This window comes from Protopterus annectens, chromosome 1.part1, assembly GCF_019279795.1.
Source record: "Protopterus annectens isolate FY-2018-M chromosome 1.part1, PAN1.0, whole genome shotgun sequence".
Taxonomy (NCBI): Eukaryota; Metazoa; Chordata; order Ceratodontiformes; family Protopteridae; genus Protopterus; species Protopterus annectens.
This window is the reverse complement of record NC_056726.1, coordinates 1,271,312,253-1,271,331,639: the sequence shown is the minus strand read 5'-3', so window position 1 is coordinate 1,271,331,639 and position 19,387 is coordinate 1,271,312,253. Positions and strand designations below refer to the sequence as shown.

The 19,387-nt window shown below is 42.9% G+C and overlaps 1 protein-coding gene across 1 annotated transcript in view; it reads right to left on the bottom strand.

Annotated features, from left to right (window-relative positions):
• The window catches only part of LOC122809800 (C-Jun-amino-terminal kinase-interacting protein 3-like), a 1,405,059-nt gene that overhangs the window by 1,240,090 nt on the left and 145,582 nt on the right, over positions 1-19,387 (bottom strand). The gene's annotated exons all lie outside the window — the stretch shown is intronic.

Genomic DNA, 19,387 nt, shown 5'->3' with positions numbered 1-19,387 from the left:
ATGATGGGTCCAAACCTCTCAACTGTCCAGATTTTTGCGTCATATTTTTGGTCTGTTCCTCATAACATTTGTGATTTTCTGGTAAATCACTGGGATGATCCGAGAATTTAAGTCACTAAATAACAACATACGTTTGAGTTTCAGACTTCAAATCCTTCAGAAAATTTAGGTTAACACAAACCCTGCAACTACAGCAATTTTCTAAGTTTATATGAACAATATTTAAAATCTGTCCATATTTTTGGGCCTTTGTTCTCCCATTTTGCCAGGCTTTGTCCAGATTTCTTGCACCAAGAGGTTGAGAGGTATGGATGTGTCTGATGATTGCTGAGTACAGTGGCACAATAATTTCACTGGACCAAGATGTCATGCCCTCACTTAGAAGAGTGACACAGATTAATTTGCTTACAACCTTACACATGTTGATCGAAAGTAAGATTACTATCTATACAAGTCCCCAAATCCCAGACTACTGTGCCTTCTTTTAAGGGTACTTTACCAATGAGGTAGTTTCCCTAGGTGGCCAGCTTCCTAAAGTTATTATTAAGCATTACACGGCAAGAAGTTATAAGATGAACTTGGCAGTGTTCATTTGCCTGTGTGATACTTTCCTTTAAGATGTTAGTATCTTTGAGGGATTTCTATGATTACTCTAGCTTGAAATCATCTGCAAACCTGGCAAGTCAGAGGCCTGTTACATTGGCCCTGACATCCAAAAGTAGACATCTTTTAGTGATGACCAGCATTTTTTTTCTTTAATAGAGTTTGTTGATGTGGTAGTTCCACCCCATGGATTTTGTTCTCAACTTGTCATAATGTTTACAGGAGATTGATACAGATGCCTCATTGCATCAGTCGAAGAGGGGTAAAATTTAGAGGAGTAGGCAGCAACCTCATTAACAATGTTGGCTGAGGAGCTGTAGTATTGTGATTATCAATACGATCAGCAGATAGCTTGTTTTGAAGTAATCCCTGAATGTGGAGTCATTACTAGGGCCACAAAGCAAGATTTTATACAGATCACAATCAGATAGTCAAGCTTTGACTAGGAAGAGTGTAATAAGTGAGTTGGTGCAATTGGGAGGAATGGCTGTGACAGGGGCAAGTTGGTCAAGTGTTTTGGTATTTACAAAGTCCAGAAATCTCTGGGTGTATTTGCCGCTGGCACCAAATCATTGACATATCATGTGCAGATAGTTGACCTTACCCATCTGGTATAACTTTTCAGGTCAAAGATGGGGATCTACAACAAGCATTAATTATTGCATTACAGGCCAAGTGTAACTAAGACTTCAACCAGTTCCAAATCTGTATCATGCGAAATCTGGTGAGATACAAGGGTACTACAAATAAGCACAGGTTCCCTTCATTTGATCAACAACCTAGACTGTCAAAACCCATTTGATCGAGTTAATTTGTTGAACCATTCTAAATGAGACTCAGATACAGTGGGAATCTGGGAATTAGCCCTTTACCTCACTGTAGTCCAATCTTGAAGTTGGCATATATAATCAGCAGGAGATGTGGGGGTGCAGGAGATGTTGTTTGGGTTCTTTTACTTGTCAACCATATGTGCTTTAACAATATGGTTCTTCGATCAAGTGACCTAGATCCATAAACAGATGCACATCCAGAGTTACTGGTTGAGCTACATAGACTTTGAAGTCTTCTGAGAGAAAAGTTACTTATTGTGGTCATGATGTATATGAAACATTGCCAACTACTTTCAAGACAATTACTGCAGCTAAACCACACAGTTACAATAGTCAAATTTCGACTTTAACAATGACAGTCTGTGTAGAAGTCATAATTACACAAGTCTTCAGTCCATGGTAATGCCTCTGTTCACTAAACAACAAGCAGTAGCCCAATATCATATATTCTGTAATTAGCTGTGAAATGTACTAACCTCACATCATGTTTGCAGATTTCTGATCAACCATTTGAATGAAAGAGCAAAACTATGGCCTCTTTAGGACATCTCAGTAATGTGAATTTCTGACGTCAGCTCCCTTTTCCACTAAGACTGAACAGAATTGCCAACAACAACAAATTCTAATTCAAATTCCAAGTGAAGCAAGCACAATTCCCCAATGCAAAAGCAACTCACCTCCTTTAAAACTGTGTATTTTATTATTTTATTCCTTGCAAGTGATGAAAACAGCACCTCAAAACCTAGTAGCTTTGTTTCCTTTGCCTCACCAACACTGCTGTATTTCAGGCTCTTTTCCCATGACTGACTCTCAAAGAGACAGTGAAGAAGCTGCAATTACAGCAGCTTGGGAGATTTATTTATTTATTTATTTATTTTGTTATAAGAAGAGAATCACAAGTTGGAAGTGAACCTGCCCCAACTGGAAATGGGAGTACAATGTGACAACTCATGTTCATCAAGTATGTACTCTCATGTGTGCGATCATGAGGTGCATGGCCACCCCAGCAATCTTGTTAAAATAAGTAACTAACATGTATACTGGTGTTGTAGCCCCCCCCCATCTCCACTACTGGTTGAAAGGCTGTGGCAAAAATAAACCTTTCCCCCGAGGATGGTAAGCTGGCATCAGCATAACTATGTAGCAATAAATAAATACATTTACTTCAAATACGATGATTCAGATATCTTTATCTTTATTTTGGCTTATTACTCTCTATTCATAGTCCACTGTACTCTTTCATTACTGCTTTTTCACATTTAAAATACCTGTAACTAATGACATGTTTTGCTTCTGTTAAAAACATGGCATTATTTCTAAAGCCTGAATGCCACTGTGGTATTTATACACTCTGAAAAGTAATGTAAAAAGTAAGGAAATTTGCTAAACTTAAAATGGTTGGGTTCTGTTACTTTTTCAAGAACTTCTGGACTGACTCCCCATGTAATTGTGTCGGATCCTGCAGTACTCCAGCCTTTTAGTGTGTTGAGCAGTTTTAATATCCCAACATAATTGTTTAGCTGTTTATACATAACTTTCCACCCTGTTTATATTTAGAATTTGTACTCGCATTGTTTGCTTAGCTCTTAACTTGCAGAGTTTCACACTGTGAGCTTTTACTGTTTCCCTAATTCAACATAATGCAGCTTTTGTAAAGTTCTAAAATTTTTCATTTCTACAGCAATGTCAACCAATGTGATAAAAAAGATAAGACCCAGAAATTATACCAAGATATTTATTATTTTGTAAATAATATATGTATTTTTAACATCCATTGTTTACTTCCCCCAAATTACTAGCTTGGCGCACATTTCAGCCTTCAGTGTCATTATCTTTTGTAACATCTGCGTTCAAGTGGTTTCTCATTCTAATTTTAAATTTGTTTTCCCTTTTCCCCCTAAATTTTACCAAAGCTAAATATTAGAACCACACTACTGGAGTAGAACTAATATCAGTTTGTGTATGAATGTTTAAATTATATTACAAAACTGCTTATGTATAATTATTTTATAAGGCAAATAAATAACAGAATATTTCTTAATAAATGAAATATAAACATGAAGTATGTCAGGCAGTTTACAGCAAAGGACTGAGGTTTGGCATTACTAATGACCTTCACCCTGGAGCCCTCAGTTTTGTAGCCGTTATCTTTACTTACCTCCTACATGACCCCCAATAAGTCACTTAATCAGACCGTGCTCATGGGTTGCTGCTGAAAAGGGACATTTTGTGCCTACTGTTTACCTAGTTAAAATGAAAAGCAATACAGATACGAGAAAAATCAGGTGTTGTTAGACATGGCTTCTGAGAAATGGTTACATTTAACATTCAGGGCAGGGGAATGTTACAATCACCATAGGGTTACATTATATTGATAATAATTGCGTTTATAATTGTGTTTACACCGATTTTCAAAAAAATAAATAAAAACTGTTTTTCAGTGCTAACGTAACTTCAAGATCATGCAGAAAACAAAGAGCACCAACTGATGTGGTTGTTGACAAGTTGACCACGCCTCACCTAGGTGCTCTGTAGGAGTGATGGCATAATGACTCAGGAACACACACTTGGAACGTTTGAATCATCGGCAGCAAAACAGTGAATTGGAAGGATGGAGAGTCAAAAAGAACTGGAGGTAGGATCAGGTACCATCCTCAGGAGTCAATAATGTATCATCTGCAGAGACGCAAACATTTCTAGATTTAAACCTCACAGATGAGGCATCAGACACACACATTTTATATATATATATATATATATATATATATATATATATATATATATATATATATATATTTATATATATATACACAATTTATATACATATGGGATGCAACGAAAGCATATTTATATGAGAAGGCGGTAGCCTGGTATAAAAACAAACAAAAGCATTGGAATAAAGAACTGGCAGAACTGCAAACTAAAACAGACAAAAAGAAATTAGATATTTATAAAGGCAACTTAGCTTCAGAAAAAGAATTACAAGACATGAACAAAAATACTTAGAGATACTGAACCATAAAACAATGATTAATCTAGAGAAGGTCAAACTATGCGGTTACTCTATGAATCCAAAAATTCAAAGGAGAATAGCTAACAGGATGAAAAGAATAATAAAGGCAAATCATATAAAGCACAAATCAAGAAACTAAAAGTAAACAAAGCCCCAGGTGATAATATGGCACCAAAGATGTTTAAACTACTATCTAATAATGCATTAAATCTATTACTAAGTGTGCTCACATCAGTTAAAGGTAATAAATGGCCTCATTCTTGGAAAAACACTCAAGTATCACCAATTTTGAAACAAGATAAAAAACCTGATGAGTGTACCTCATATAGACCCATAAGTTCATTAAATATAGATTATAAAATATTTATGATAGTTCATGCAAACAGAATAAAACAAATACTGCCGTTATTGATAGAGTACAATCAAACAGGATTCATTAAAACAGAAATATATATATGACAATATAAAGAGAATTTTGTCCCTTATTGATTTCATAAACAAAACAAAAAATAAAATGAATGGCATTTGCTTAGATATTAACAGTGCATTTGATTCCGTAAATTCGGATTACCTTTGGCTTGGACTGGTGGAGTATGGATTTTCGAAAACATTTTACCTCACTAATAAGGTCTCTTTATGATAAATCTTCAGCGTACATAAAAATAGGATCCTGTTTGTCGGAGCCTATTACCATTACAAAAGGTACAAAAACAGGGTTGTCCACTTCCTCCTATGTTATTCGCATAGAACCATTAGCAAATTTCATAAGTCCAAACCCAAACATTCAAGGAATTCAGCTAGATACTAACCTTGAGTTAAAGATTCAGCTATTTGCAGATGACATTTTATTGACTTTAAAAGAAGATATTAACACACTAAAAGAACTATGGAAAGCAATAAAACAGTTTAAGAAGATTTCTGGACTATCATTTAATGAAAATAAAACCAATGTATTACTAATAAACATAGGTTCATAGGTGTGTACTAGGCTAATGGCCCTGGAGCCTTTACAAGCCTAGCCCATAGGATTACCCTGGCATCATGCCACCCGACCTTAGTTTCCAGTGCCTCTGTCGAATGGAGCCACTGGAGTGATCCCCGGGGTTAATTTTCTATTTCCCGTCCACTCATCAAGATTTCCAATGAAGAGGGCCAGTGAGGTGCTCTGTTTGACATGTATGGGAAGTCTATTCCATAGCATGAGCAGTCTCTGGATTATAAAACTATCGCTCCAGCACGTTCTGTTGATTGTGTTAATGAAGTTGAGGTCTCTGGAGCGTGTGGTGCGGAGGGATTGGGATTTCTTTAGATGTAGCATTTCTAACAGAGTTGGGTCAGACATGGCTTTATAAGTCAAGCAGAGATCGCCTCTAAGTAGGAGATATAAGACAGAGAATAGTTGGAATTTTCTAAGTCTGTCCATATAGGGCAAGTGCTTAAGGCCTAGGATTCTCTTTGTGAGGTACTTTTGCAGCCTCTCCAGTAGCTGCAGGTGTCTAGTGAGGTACATGCCAAATGGGGCATTGTACTCTATGATTGGCCTAATGAGGGAAGAGTAGAGGGAGACAATGACCTCTTTCTTCCTGGATACAAAACCCTTAGTAATGAGAAGTGCCACATAGAAGGAATTTCTGACCAAAGTGGTAGTGTGGTGGTCAAAAGAGAGGTTGCTGTCAACCTGTGTTCCCAGATCTCTTATAACGCCTTCTGTGTTCAGTGGACTATCATTAATGAGGAAGTTCATGGGTATTGGGTTTTTCCCAAAGGGGATGACAACACATTTTTTGGCATTGAGCTCAAGGCCATGGTTCTGACACCAGTCGTTGGTCTCAGTGAGGCCTTTCTGTAGGATGTCAACATCAATTGGGGAGTTAATAATGGCTCCCAACTTGCAGTCATCTGCGAACTTTGTCAGCCAGAGTCCCTTTGTGTTGGACTGGACATCTGAGAAGTAGATACCAAACAGGAGAGGACCCAGTACTGAACCCTGTGGGACTCCACTCGTGACTGGTCGGCAGTCTGACTTGGAGCCAGCTACTTTCAAACTGTGGGTTCTATATGTGAGCGAGTGATATAGGGGTTGATGCCTAGCTTAGTGAGCTTTTCTATGATTCCCGAGTGGGGAATGGTATCAAAGGCCTTGGCCAGATCAAGGTAGGCTGTGTGAACCACCTTGCCTTCAACCACAGCTCTGGTGACTGACTCAAAGAAGTCGACCAAGTTGAGAAGGCATGATCTACACTTCACAAAACCAAACAGTGTGGGATCCAGAGTTTGGAGATTCCCTATATCCTTGTTTATTAGGTCCATGATTATGCTTTCCACAGCTTTGCATATCAGACTTGTCAGGCTAATGGGGCGATAGTTCCCAGGGCCTGTAGTCGCTCCTCCTTTGTGTTGAAGGATGACTATAGCAGTGCACCATTCGGTAGGGACAAAGCCTGAGATGAGCCTGTGACTGAACAGGGCACACAGGTGAGGTGCCAGTTCACTCTGTAGTTCATGTAGAACACAGACAGGGATATTGTCAGGTCCCATAGAAGCTGTATTCTTGGCATTGGACAGTGCTGTTTTAACCTGTGCAGCAGTAATACTGGGTGCCTGGCAATCTACTGGTATTGTGATTGGTCCTTTGGGGGAGGAGAGAGGGGAAAAGGTGGCACTGAATCTGTCAACCAGTATATTGGCAATATCTGTTGGCTCAGTATAGGAGGTACCATTGTGCAGTAGCTCAGAGCAAATCTCGGTATTGCCGTGGAGGTTCTTTACATAACTATAGAAGGCCTTGTGATTGTCTTTACTATCTGCTGCAATTCTGTTTTCATAGCTAGCTTTAGAGAATTTGATGAGGGATATCAACTTTTTGTTGAGTCTGATAAGGGAGTTTATCCAGTCTTGAGACTTCACCTTATTCTGCATCACTTTCCTCCTTCTGTTGTTAAGTTTGTTTATGGCAGGGGACCACCAGATTGGCTTCCTTTTTTGGAGGCGAGCGTCATTTCTATGGGGTATGGTGAGATCCATGCATTTGTGTACGTGTTCGTACAGTGCATTGGTGTATGATTCGGCAGTCATGCAACTATTCTCCATTTGCATAGGTGCCGTGATAGTCACCTCTGTTTTTAGGAGCCCAAAGGTAAGATTGGGGAAGTATTTCATGGAGGTTACCTTTGCGGGGGGAGGGGGGATGTGGATTTCCAAGGTGATTTGTTTGTGGTCGGATCTAACCAGGGAGGAGTTGACTACTGGTGTAGAGCAACGGTCGCCTATGTTAGTAATGGCCAGGTCAAGGATGTTGCTACCTCTAGTGGAGGTAAGAATGAGCTGGTCCTGGGCATTGAAATTAATGAATTCCATGAAACGTTGGGCAAGTGGATTGGTACCGGAGTATTTTTCCCAGTTAATGGAGGGGTAGTTGAAGTCGCCCAGTATGAGTGTGTTAGGTTTGACCCTAATATTCTCCAGGGTGTTTAGGAATGTGGAGTGAGTGTCTTGGGATATGGTTGGAGACCTATAACAGGCTACAACCTGAATCACTGTTTAACCAATGTTAGCTCCACCTGAAGTATCTCTGATGCATTATGTTGGGTTACCACAGTCTGGAGGTGTGTGCATCCTTTATGAAAATGGAACCACCACCACCTTTGGAGCTTCAGTCCAAGTTCTGGGGCTGAAAGGTGTGGAATGAGTTATAGACTGGTAAGTGCAGGGGGTGCTTTCTGCTGCCTTGAAACAGGTCCCTGTTACCGCACAAATGTCGATGTTCTCCATTTTAAGGAGTGCTTCGAGCGAGTACATTTTGAGATTTAGACTTCTAGCATTGAGCAGCATGACCCTCACATTGCATTTGTTTGCAGCTGTTACGGTGGTAATTTGGTAACATGAACAAAGATGCATTAAATAAAAAATATCATAACTATTTATCTAGAAATGATGCAATCAAATACTTGGGCGTTAGAATTACAAATGAAATAGATACAACAGTGCAACTAAACTATAAAGAGATTTTGGATAATTTCAAAGAACTCATACAGAAATGGAATGAGCTATTTTTTTACCATGGAGGAAAGACCATATATAATTAAAATGATTATATTCCTGAAAATTTTGTATTTTATGCAAGCTTACTCGCTACCTCCACCTAAATCATATTTAAAACAATTTGAAGGATTAATAACGAAATTCCTATGGTACCCTAAAAAACCTACAGTTGCCCTAGGACATCATTTTGACAAATGGGAAGAAGGTGGAATAGGCTCACCAGATTTAAAAGGATATATACAATTGTCAGCTTTAAAAACAGCTTGTCTATGGTTAAACAAAGAATATACTTCCAAATGGAAACTAGTACATGAAAATATCTGGTTAAAAACCACTCATGGTTCAATAAATAAACACATGGAAATAGTACCGAATAGCTTACTTTAGTTATTGAAAGAATATATGGCAACAGGAAAACACAAAATATAAATTTTAAATACATTATCAATACCCTAACATCTTTCATGCACTTTGTAAACAAAAATCCGGATAGTCTTAGATTAGAAGACTAACTGCCTTGTGGACCATTTCAAGTCTAGCCAATTACCCCATGTGAGAATCAAACCCTGCACCTTGTGTCTGTAAGGTAAACACCTTAACCATTATGCCACCCTCCCACCCATGGCATTGTTTGATATTCCCAATAACATATACACAAAATAATATTATAACTCAGGACTCAGTAGCAGTTAAAACACTTAGTAAGAATCGTCTAATTTACTGGCATAAGTTGATAAACACTAATAAATTACTAATGACAGAACAAATTATTAGTGAGTTCAACCTTGAAAATAACATGTGGTTAACACTGCAGGGATTAAGATAAACAGTTTTAAACCAATGGGCAATAATGCAGAAGTCTGTTAAGAGAAAAGGTTCCTAAGTTCATAGAGCAGTTAATAATACTGATGGAATTCCCTCAAATGGGAAAGGAATTTTATCAGTATTGTACAAATTAGTTAAAGAAATAAGAGTTCATAATAATCAAAATATATGGAAATACTATGAAACAGTTAATGGTAAAAGGTCAGATGATAAAGATAATAACTAATTCTTACATCTCCAAAACTAACATCTTTATCACTATATGGGCAACTTTTCACATGGTAATTTATACATCGAACATACTTAACAAACTAATGTATAATAAAGCAAATAGATGTTGGAGATGTAAATCACAATCAATAACCAGTCGGCAAAACATGTTTTATGAATGCCATTTTCTTAAACAATATTGGGAAAATATTAACTATTTGTTACAGGCACTGTTCACTGATAATTTCCAACTTACAAAACAAGAAGTTATGTACTCACCATAATGTTCGATGTATGTAGTCCCTCTCGCCTCACATTCTTACCCGTGGGTTCGGAGCCGAATATCGGCTCCGACTTGGCCGATTTTACTAGCTCGAAGTCTCTCACTGGCTGGGCCAAGTGGGGTTCCCATGGTGCACTGCTCCATATGCCCAGATCTAGTTTGCTGCGAAAATCATTTGTACTCCATACACATATCACATCCATATAAAGAATAAGCTAATTAAAGGGACTCTGTAGATGACAACCTACCCTCAAAATTCTCCAGGAAGGGGGAAGGTGGGAGGGTAAGTAAGAATGTGAGGTGAGATGGACTACATACATCGAACGTTATGGTGAGTACATAACTTCTTGATGTTATGTAGTCCTATCTCGCCTACATTCTTACCCGTGGGACAGCGACCCTAGTACCTACATCCTGGGTGGCTCATAGGAAAATACTCCTGAGAACTGTGGAGCCAAAGGAAGAGCTGCCCCTGGAAACCACGTCCAATTTGTAATGAGAAACAAAAGTGTGAGGAGAAGCCCAAGTAGCTGCAGCACATATATCATCCATTGACAATCTAGCTTGATAGGCTGTGGATGTAGAAACAGCCCGAGTAGAATGTTCCTTGACTTGAAATGGCAGATTTTTACCTCCTGCCTGATAGATGAAAGAGATACAACTGGCTATCCATCTAGACAGCGTGACCTTGGATACCGGAGAACCCATTCCGTTTTCCGAAAAGGAGACAGAGTTGGTGAGATTTCCGGATATCTTTTGTCCGGTGTAGATAGAAGCGTAACTGTTTATGTACATCCAATTGGTGAAATCTAAATTCTGCCTTGTTAGAAAAGTGGGGGAAGAAAACAGGCAACTCAATGGACTGATTCATGTTAGACACGGAAGCCACTTTAGGAAGGAATGAGGGGTTTAGTCTAAGAGAGACCCTATCTTTATGGAAGATTAAATATGGGGGTTTGATGGAGAGGGCTTGAATTTCCGAAATCCACCTCGCTGAAGTGACTGCTGTTAAGAATGCCATTTTCCATGTCAAGAATTTTAATTCACAGGTAGCTGCAGGCTCAAATGGTGGAAAAGTAAGGGCTTGTAGAACAAAATTGAGATCCCAGGGCATGATAGGTTCGGACACTGGGGGACAAAGCAACACAGTACCTTTAAGGAATGCTTTGCATAGTCTGTGTGCCATGAGACTAGGTTCATTCGCTACGTGGAAATTAGATATCGCTGCCAGCTGAACTTTGATGGTGGCTGATGCGGACCCCTGATAGAAAAGCATAGATAAGAACACCAGAACTGAATCTATTGGAGCTGTGTAAGGATCAATGCTTCTAATATGTGCCCAGACAGAGAACCGTTTCCATTTACTAGAATAAATCTTTCTAGTGGATGGTTTATGAGAGGACGATAATATATGGACCACTTCCGGTGAAAAATTATGATGTCTGACTAACGATGGAAGTGGAGTAGCCAGGCTGTCAACCGGAGGGTCATCAGAGAGGGGTGGAACTGTCCCGACATGTGTGTCAGTAAATCTGGTTGAGGGTCCAGAATCCAAGGAGTGTCCACAATGTATGGTTGAAGAAAGGGGAACCAGACTTGACGAGGCCAGTGTGGAGCAATCAGTATCATTCTGCTTCCCAAGGATTGCGCTTTCAGAATTACCCTTGACAGCATGGGAAACTGAGGGAAAGCATAAAACAGACCAGAGGGCCAATCGTGAACCAGAGCATCCCTGGGTGATTCCCCCTGTAGGGGGATCAGCGTGAGGTAGTTGCTGCATTTTGCATTGAGAGGGCTGGCAAAAAGGTCGCAGCAAGGCTGACCCCATCTGCTGAAGATTCGCTCTGCAACCAGGCGATTCAAGGACCACTCATAAGGCATCAGGATAGCTCTGCTTAGCCTGTCCGCTATTACGTTGGACTTCCCCGGAATGTGCATTGCCACCAGAAAACGTTGGGAAGCTATTGCCGAATGCCACACTCGCATAGCCTCTCTGCACAGAGGGTAAGACCGGGTTCCCCCTTGCTTGTTGAGATACCACACTACTGACATGTTGTCTGAGTGTATCGCAATTGTCCCTAGAGGAAGAACCTTCTGAAGTGCCTGTAACGCAAGAAGCACTACTCTCATCTCCAGACCGTTTATATGCAAATGTATCCCGTGTTCCTGCCACGTGCCTTGGACTGTCCTGCCAAGATAATGCCCCCCACCCCACCCCATCTGAGAGGCATCCGTGGTCACCGTGGCAATAGGGATGGGTGGAACGATGGGCTTTCCCCTGTTCAAATTGATGCTTGCACCTGTCCGTGAGTAAGATGGGATGAGATAGTGGGAGTCTTTGGAGAGACCATTGAACAAAGAGGAGCCATTGAAGAAGTCTCATGTGTAATCTCGCTAGAGGGACGAACACGATAGTTGCTGCCATGGTTCCTAGGACTTGGAGAACCAGTCTTGCCTTTGCTTGTCTCAGGGGCATCAGCATGTGAATGTTTTTGTAATACTGTGATTCTTTCTTGTGGCAAGAATGCTCGCATTCGAATGGTGTCTAAATCTGCTCCTATAAAGGTGACACGCTGTGAGGGCAAAAAGGCAGATTTTTCCCAATTTATTGTTATGCCCAACTGGTGACATAGATTGATGGTAGCATCCCTGGTTTGAACTAGTTGATGCCTGGTGGGGGTGGTAAGGAGCCAGTCATCCAGGTACGGAAACACCTGGAATCCCTGACGTCTCAAGTGAGCTGTCACCACCGCCATACATTTGATGAACACCCTGGGGGCTGTGGTGAGACCAAAGGGCAGGGCTCGAAACTGGAAGTGACTGGCTACCAGCCAGAAGCGTAGGTGACACCTGGATGCTCTGTCCATTTTGACATGGTAGTAAGCATCCTTGAGGTCAATGGAGCACATCCATGCCTCCTCTCCCAACAATGGGAGAATCGATTGTAGTGTGACCATACGGAACTTGGACTTGTGTACGTGATTGTTGAGTTGACTGAGATCTAGTATGGGGCTCAGGTCCCCTGTTCTTTTCGGCACCAAAGAGAATCTTGAGTAAGTCCCTAATCCGATTTGTTCTGAGGGGACACGTTGGATGGCTCCTTTTTCTAGCAGCTGCGAGACCTCTGAGGCTGCTTGATCCCTTTGACTGGGTGGAACGTCTGAGATTTTTCTGCTTGGCAGGGTACTGAAGAGAATGGAATGAGGTAACCTCCGGAAATTATCCGTAATACCCAAAGGTCCTGGGTAATGCTCTCCCAGGCTTCCGGGTATAAGGAAATTCGACCCCTGACTGGCTCCAGATAAGCACAGTCAGGCACACCCTCAGGAACAAGAGTATGGAGAGCCACGGAAAGAGTTGCAGTCTCCCGAATTGCGGGGGCCCCCTCTGCCTCTGGGGCGACGTCTCCCTGAATAACCCCCCCTCCCCTGCCTCTGGAGGGGGTTTCACCTTGTGCGGCAGGAAAAAACCTCTGTGATTTCTTGAACCACATCTTCCCCCAGCTGGGCCTTGGGATAAGGCCTAGAAGGAAGGGAAAAACGGACCCCTACGGCAGACAGGGTCTTTCCCTCTTGCTCACACCTGGTGAGGGTGTCTTTCACTTTGGTCTCAAACAAGGAGGAACCGTCAAAGGGGGCGTCAGTGAAGGAAGACTTGAAGGCTTCCACAAAGTGACACAGGCGCAGCCAGGCTTGCCTTCTAAGGGTGACCCCTGAGCTTGCTGCCCTACTCGCGCCCTCGACTGCATACGAAATGAGCCGCATGGACAAGTTACCAATGGAGTTGAAGGTAGAGACCTGGGCGTTAACCATCTGAGCCACTGCCTCAGGTATGTTACCCGCAAGAGTATCTCCCAACATTTTGGGGAGATCTCTCTGGAGCCGAATGAAGTGAGACAGATAATTCAGCGACCATAGAGTGAAGGTTGCTGAAGATAGGGTACGCTTCCCGTACCGATCCATGGCCCTAGACTCCTTGTTAGGAGGATGGACGGATGAAGAAGACTCTGCTACTTCCTTCTGGGTGGCTGCCGCCACCACCATGGCATCTACAGGGACTCCTTTAGACAGAAACTCTTTGCCCTGGGGGCAGAAAGGAATTTGTTGGGACGCCTGGGCACGGGCTCCACAGAATCGGGGTTTTCCCACACTCTTCGACAAATGAGGTCAAGAAGTTCATCAAAGGGTGAAGACACCCAGGAGGCGGAGGGCTGAGCACCAAAAGCCTTAAGGAATACTGACTCCTCCTCGGAAGGAGCTTTGGAAGGCCAGTCACCTCTTTGTTTCAGTATCTCCAGGATTTTGGAGAAGGAAACATCAGAGGATGACTTGGGGGACCCTTCCGATTCCTCGAGGTCAGTATCCGAGGTGAGAGACTCATCCTGGGAGTCTATGTGCGTCCTCTTGCACAATTTCTTTCTAGGAGGCTCCTCAGGCATGAACTCTGGGAGACCCTCAGAAAGTTGGGGACTGCTCGTGGGGGTATCCTTAGGGCCTGGTGCTCTACTGTCCATGGATAGGTGAGTAACAGAGGCTCTCGCTGGGATGGTGGGGGACGGAATGACCGAGCCGGGTGATGTAGCTGATGACCTGGCCAGTGCACTCCACATGGCCTTGAATGCCGGTCCCCCCCCCCCCCGAGTCCGAGGACCCGCTGGCCTCCGAGGCCACGACCGGGACTTGGGTCCCACGAGCCGATGCACCGAGTGGGAGACTCAGAACCGACAGATGTCCCGAAGTATCCCCCTCGGGCCCGACCCAAGAGACCCGAGTCCCGAACCCTATGGACAGAACCAACATGGTCAGAGCCGAGGTCGGCACTGATAGACCCTGAGGGGGTATCGTAGCCGGTGTAGGAACATCACTCGGAGCGGAGCATAACAGCTCCGACAAGGATGTGCTCGGAGGAGGAATCATCAAAACGGTCATAGGAACTGGCTCCGGAGCCGAGTGGGTCGGAGCTGAGAACAATTTAGCCAACACCGGCGACTGCAGGAGCCTCAGCACCACCCTATCTACATCCAAATCACAAAGCCTGGAGGATTTGGAGGAGAGCGATGGAGATTGGGATCTCTTGTCAGGTGAACCATGCATCACACTGGGCGACCAGCTCCAAATGGGTTCAAGAATGATAGGAGCCGATGCCGATTCAGTTAACACTGATACCTCCTGCGGCCCCGAGGACAGTGGAGCCGAGGAAGTATTGTCCAGTACAGTAATCTTCCCTGGAGGCTCCGAAGAAACAGATGGAGCCGGAGACCTTTTTTAGCCTTGGAAGCTTTGGATTTTGACTGAGAACTGGAAGCCGAGGCTATAGCTTCCTCAAACAACGGTTTTAGAAGTCCCTTCAATATTAATTTATTTTTCCTCTCCTGGAGCACCCTAGGACTGAACGCATGGCAAAAGCTACACGACTCCTGTAAATGGATGGCTCCAAGGCAGTAAACACACACAGAGTGTCCATCCGTGATGGACATCTTACATCCACACTTGGAACAGTTTTTAAAGCCAGAAGGCTTATGCTCCTTCTGATCCTTAGACATCTAATAACTAGCGCTAAGCAAAAACGCCTAGACACAAATCACAAAAAGGGCGGGAACAACACACAAAGTAGATACACCAGAAAAAACTCTACTCGACACAATCTAAGAACCTCTAACTGAAACAGTTCTTCTAAGGGGACACACAGACAAAACACAATCACACTAATAGTTTATCTAACAACAAAGGGGAAGACTAGGTCCTCTAACTAAAACAGGCCTAGCCCGCTCGAACAGTTAGGGATACCAAAAAACACAACTACCACACTCAAACACAGCAATAGCAACAAGAAATAGCTATCAAAATAGTTTTTGGGTATGAAATATCAAATTTCTCTAAGAGAAATAGCAAAAAAGAGGGTACTTAGCCACAGCCAAGCGAGACCACGTCCTAGCTACACAAGCGGCAAATGCAATCTGGGGATATGGAGCAGTGCACCATGGGATACCCACTTGGCCCAGCCAATGAGAGACTTCGAGCTAGTAAAATTGGCCGAGTCGGAGCCGAATACCCACGGGTAAGAATGCAGGCGAGATAGGACTACATAACATTCTCTGTTTTGTTGAATACACCTGTGCCATCTTGTGTTCCAAGGCAAAAATATGTAATTTTGTGGACTCTCCTTGCTATTACAAGGAAAAATATTACACAGAACTGGAAAGCTGTAAAGTACAGTTTTGTACCTACCATAAATGTAGATGTTCGAGTGCTAATACAGCTGCAGTCATAACAGATGGGTTCTCCTGCCGTCAGGCGGGTCCTCGGTCGGCCGAATTACAAAGTCTAGGTCCGGCATCGGTTGTCGTCGCTTCTTCCCTGACGTCAGTGCGCCAGGGGTATAAAAGAACCAGCCGACGCCATGTTCTTCAGTTTTTCTTGCCCCAGATGTCAGGTGCCCCCAGAAGGAAGGCAATACATAAATTTGTGTGATAAAGCAATGCAATATGATCAAAATACAGTAGTGCAAGCAAATACATCAAGAATGAATACCCCAATCAGGTTGCATGAGGAGGTGCTAGGCAATAGGCCTGTCCCAAGAGGGGAAGGAGGGAGGGAAAACCTGGACTGCAGCTGTATTAGCACTGGAACATCTACATTTATGGTAGGTACAAAACTGTACTATGTTCATCGTGCATACAGCTGCAGTCATAACAGATGGGTAGAATCCCAAAGCTAAGAAAGGGGTGGTAGGCACTAGGTGGAACTAGGAGGAGCCAGAATGCCCTGCAAGACTGCAGTGGCAAAGCCCGCTCTAGATTTGGAGTATAATGGAAGGTGGTAGTGCTTGGAGAAGGTATGCACAGAACTCCAAGTGGCTGCTTCCAAAATATCTTTGGTAGGAACTCCTCTGAGAAAAGCTGCAGAGGTAGCCGTGGCCCTTGTGGAGTGAGATCTGATGCCTGTAGGTACAGTTTTGCCATGAAAAGAATAGCAAAAGCGTATGCAGTGGGCTATCCATTTTGAGATAGTCTGTTTGGAAATTGGCTTTCCTTGAGCTCCTATAGCATAGGACACAAAGAGCTGTTCTGATTTTCTGAAAGGCTTTGTTCTGTCCAAATAGTAACGCAGTTGTCTGTGGATGTCCAAGGAATGTCGTAATCTCTCCCCTTTGTTTTGAGGATTAGGATAAAAGGTAGGTAAGTGTATAGCCTGATTCAAAGCTACCCTGGATACCACTTTTGGCATAAAGGACGGGTTGGTTCATAAGGAAACTCTGTCCTGATGGAAGATGATGAAAGGCTGCACAGCCATGAGAGCTTGTAGTTCCGAAACCCTATGAGCTGAGGTAATAGCCAGAAGGAAAGCTGTTTTCCAGGACAAATATTGCAAATCTGATGAGGCAGCTGGCTCAAAAGGAGGCAAGATCAGCTTTTCTAGAATGAAATTGAGATCCCAAGCAGGTATTGGTTGTTTCCTTGGGGGTTTTAGATTCTTAGCCCCTCTGAGGAACTGTCTTAAGAGGGGGTGAGAGAATAAGGGTGGATCAGTGTTGTATTCTGCAGAAATGGCCGAGGCATGGATTTTGATGGAGGAGAAAGAAAGTCCACTGCTTAGCAGCTCAGCTAGATACTGTAATATTTGAGGTAAATTCAGTTTTCCAGGATCCTGGCCCTTTTTCTCATTCCAGACACAAAACAGTTTCCATTTTGCGGAGTAAGCTTTTCTAGTAGACGGCCTTCTGGCCTCCAAAATGACATCCTGCACCTCCTTGGAGAGTAGGGTCTGTTGTGATGCTAAGGAATCTTCCATGGGGCTAGATTGAGTGTTTTTAGCTGACTGTGAAGAGTTTTGAAGCTGTGCTGGGTCAGAAGAAGAGGCATTAGAGGCAGGATCCATGGTGGGGAATGCGTCAGGCTCCTGAGGAGTGGGTACCAGTGTTGTCTTGGCCAGTCTGGAGCAATGAGAATCATCTTTGGTCTGTCTGCTCTGGTTTTTAATAGAACTTTGGGCAGCAGAGGAAGAGGTGGGAAGGCATAAACTGTCATTGATGTCCAACTGAAAGAGAGAGAGTCCACTCTCCAGGCCTTTGGATGAAAAATCCTTGAGCAGAATTTTGTCAATTGGTGATTTTTGTGGGAGGCAAAGAGATCTATGTCTGGCCTTCCCCATGCTTGAATTATCTCTGTAAAAACTTGAGGATGCAACTTCCATTCGTGTGGATCTGTCATATTTCTGCTTAGGTTGTCTGCCAGCTTGTTTTCCTTGCCTGGCAAATACTGTGCTTGAAGTTCGATTTGTAAGTCCAGGGCCATGTTCCAAAGTGACATGGCCAGTCTGCATAGGGGGTATGAATGGGTTCCTCCCTGTTTGTTTATGTACCACATTACTGTGGTGTTGTCCGTCCTTATCAATAGTTGACCTGGTTGCAGAAGGTCTTTGAAGGCTATAATAGCATTTATTACTGCTAGCATTTCCTTTTGATTGATGTGTAGGTGCTTTTCTTTTGGGACCATTTGCCCTGAATGCACCGATCTGTCATGTCGCCCCAGGCGTAGTCCGAGGCGTCTGTTGTGATGACTTGATTTGCTTGAGGTTTGCTGAATGGGAGACCTGTGTTTGTTTGGCATGCTTGAGCCCACCACAGAAATTCCTTTTGAAGACATGGAATTAGTGGTATTATTGTTTCCAAACTGTGGCTGTGTTGAGACCATAGGTTTTTCAGGTACCATTGAAGTTTCCTCATATGCAGCTTTGCACATGGGATTAGTAATATGCAAGATGCCATGAATCCCAGAGCCTGCAGGATTTTCCTTGCAGTCAGCCTGGTGCAATTTGCTAGTGTTCTGAAGTATTGAGTTAGTTGCCCCTGCTTCTCTGGTGTGAGGTAGGCCATCTGGGTGTTTGTGTCCAAGTTGGCACCCAGGAAAATTATTTTCCGAGAGGGTATTAGACTTGATTTATTTTTGTTGACTGTGTATCCCAGAGAATTCAACAACATTATTACATAAGCCAGATGTTTCAGAAGAATGTGCTTGCTGTCCGCTTGGATCAGGCAGTCGTCCAAATAGGGGTATATATGCATCCCTTGAAGTCTGCAGTAGGCAATTACTGATGCCAGGCATTTCATGAATACTCTGGGCACAGTAGATAAGCCAAAGGGCAATGCAGAGAATTGATAATGGGTTGAACCTGCAAGAAATCTGAGGTATCTTCTGCAAGTTTGTCTGATTGGGACATGCAGGTATGCCTCCTTGAGGTCCAATGTTACCAGCCAAGACTCTTTGCCCAGCATGGGAAGAAGCTGCTGTAGAGTGAGCATCTTGAATTTTGGTACGAGTAGAAATGTGTTTAGGATGGATAGGTCCAAAATAGGTCTCCAATCTTTTCCCTTCCTTGGTACCAGGAATAGTCTGGAATAAAAACCTTGACCTTGTTCGTGCGTAGGTACCTCTTGAATAGCTTTCATGTCTATGAGATCTGAAATTTGTCTTTGTGCCTCTGCCCTTTGATTGTGTGGCAGGTTTGGCATGCCTCTCATTTTGGAAGGGTGTGAAAATGGAATCTGTAGCCTCTGTTTATAATGTCCAGGATCCATTTGTCT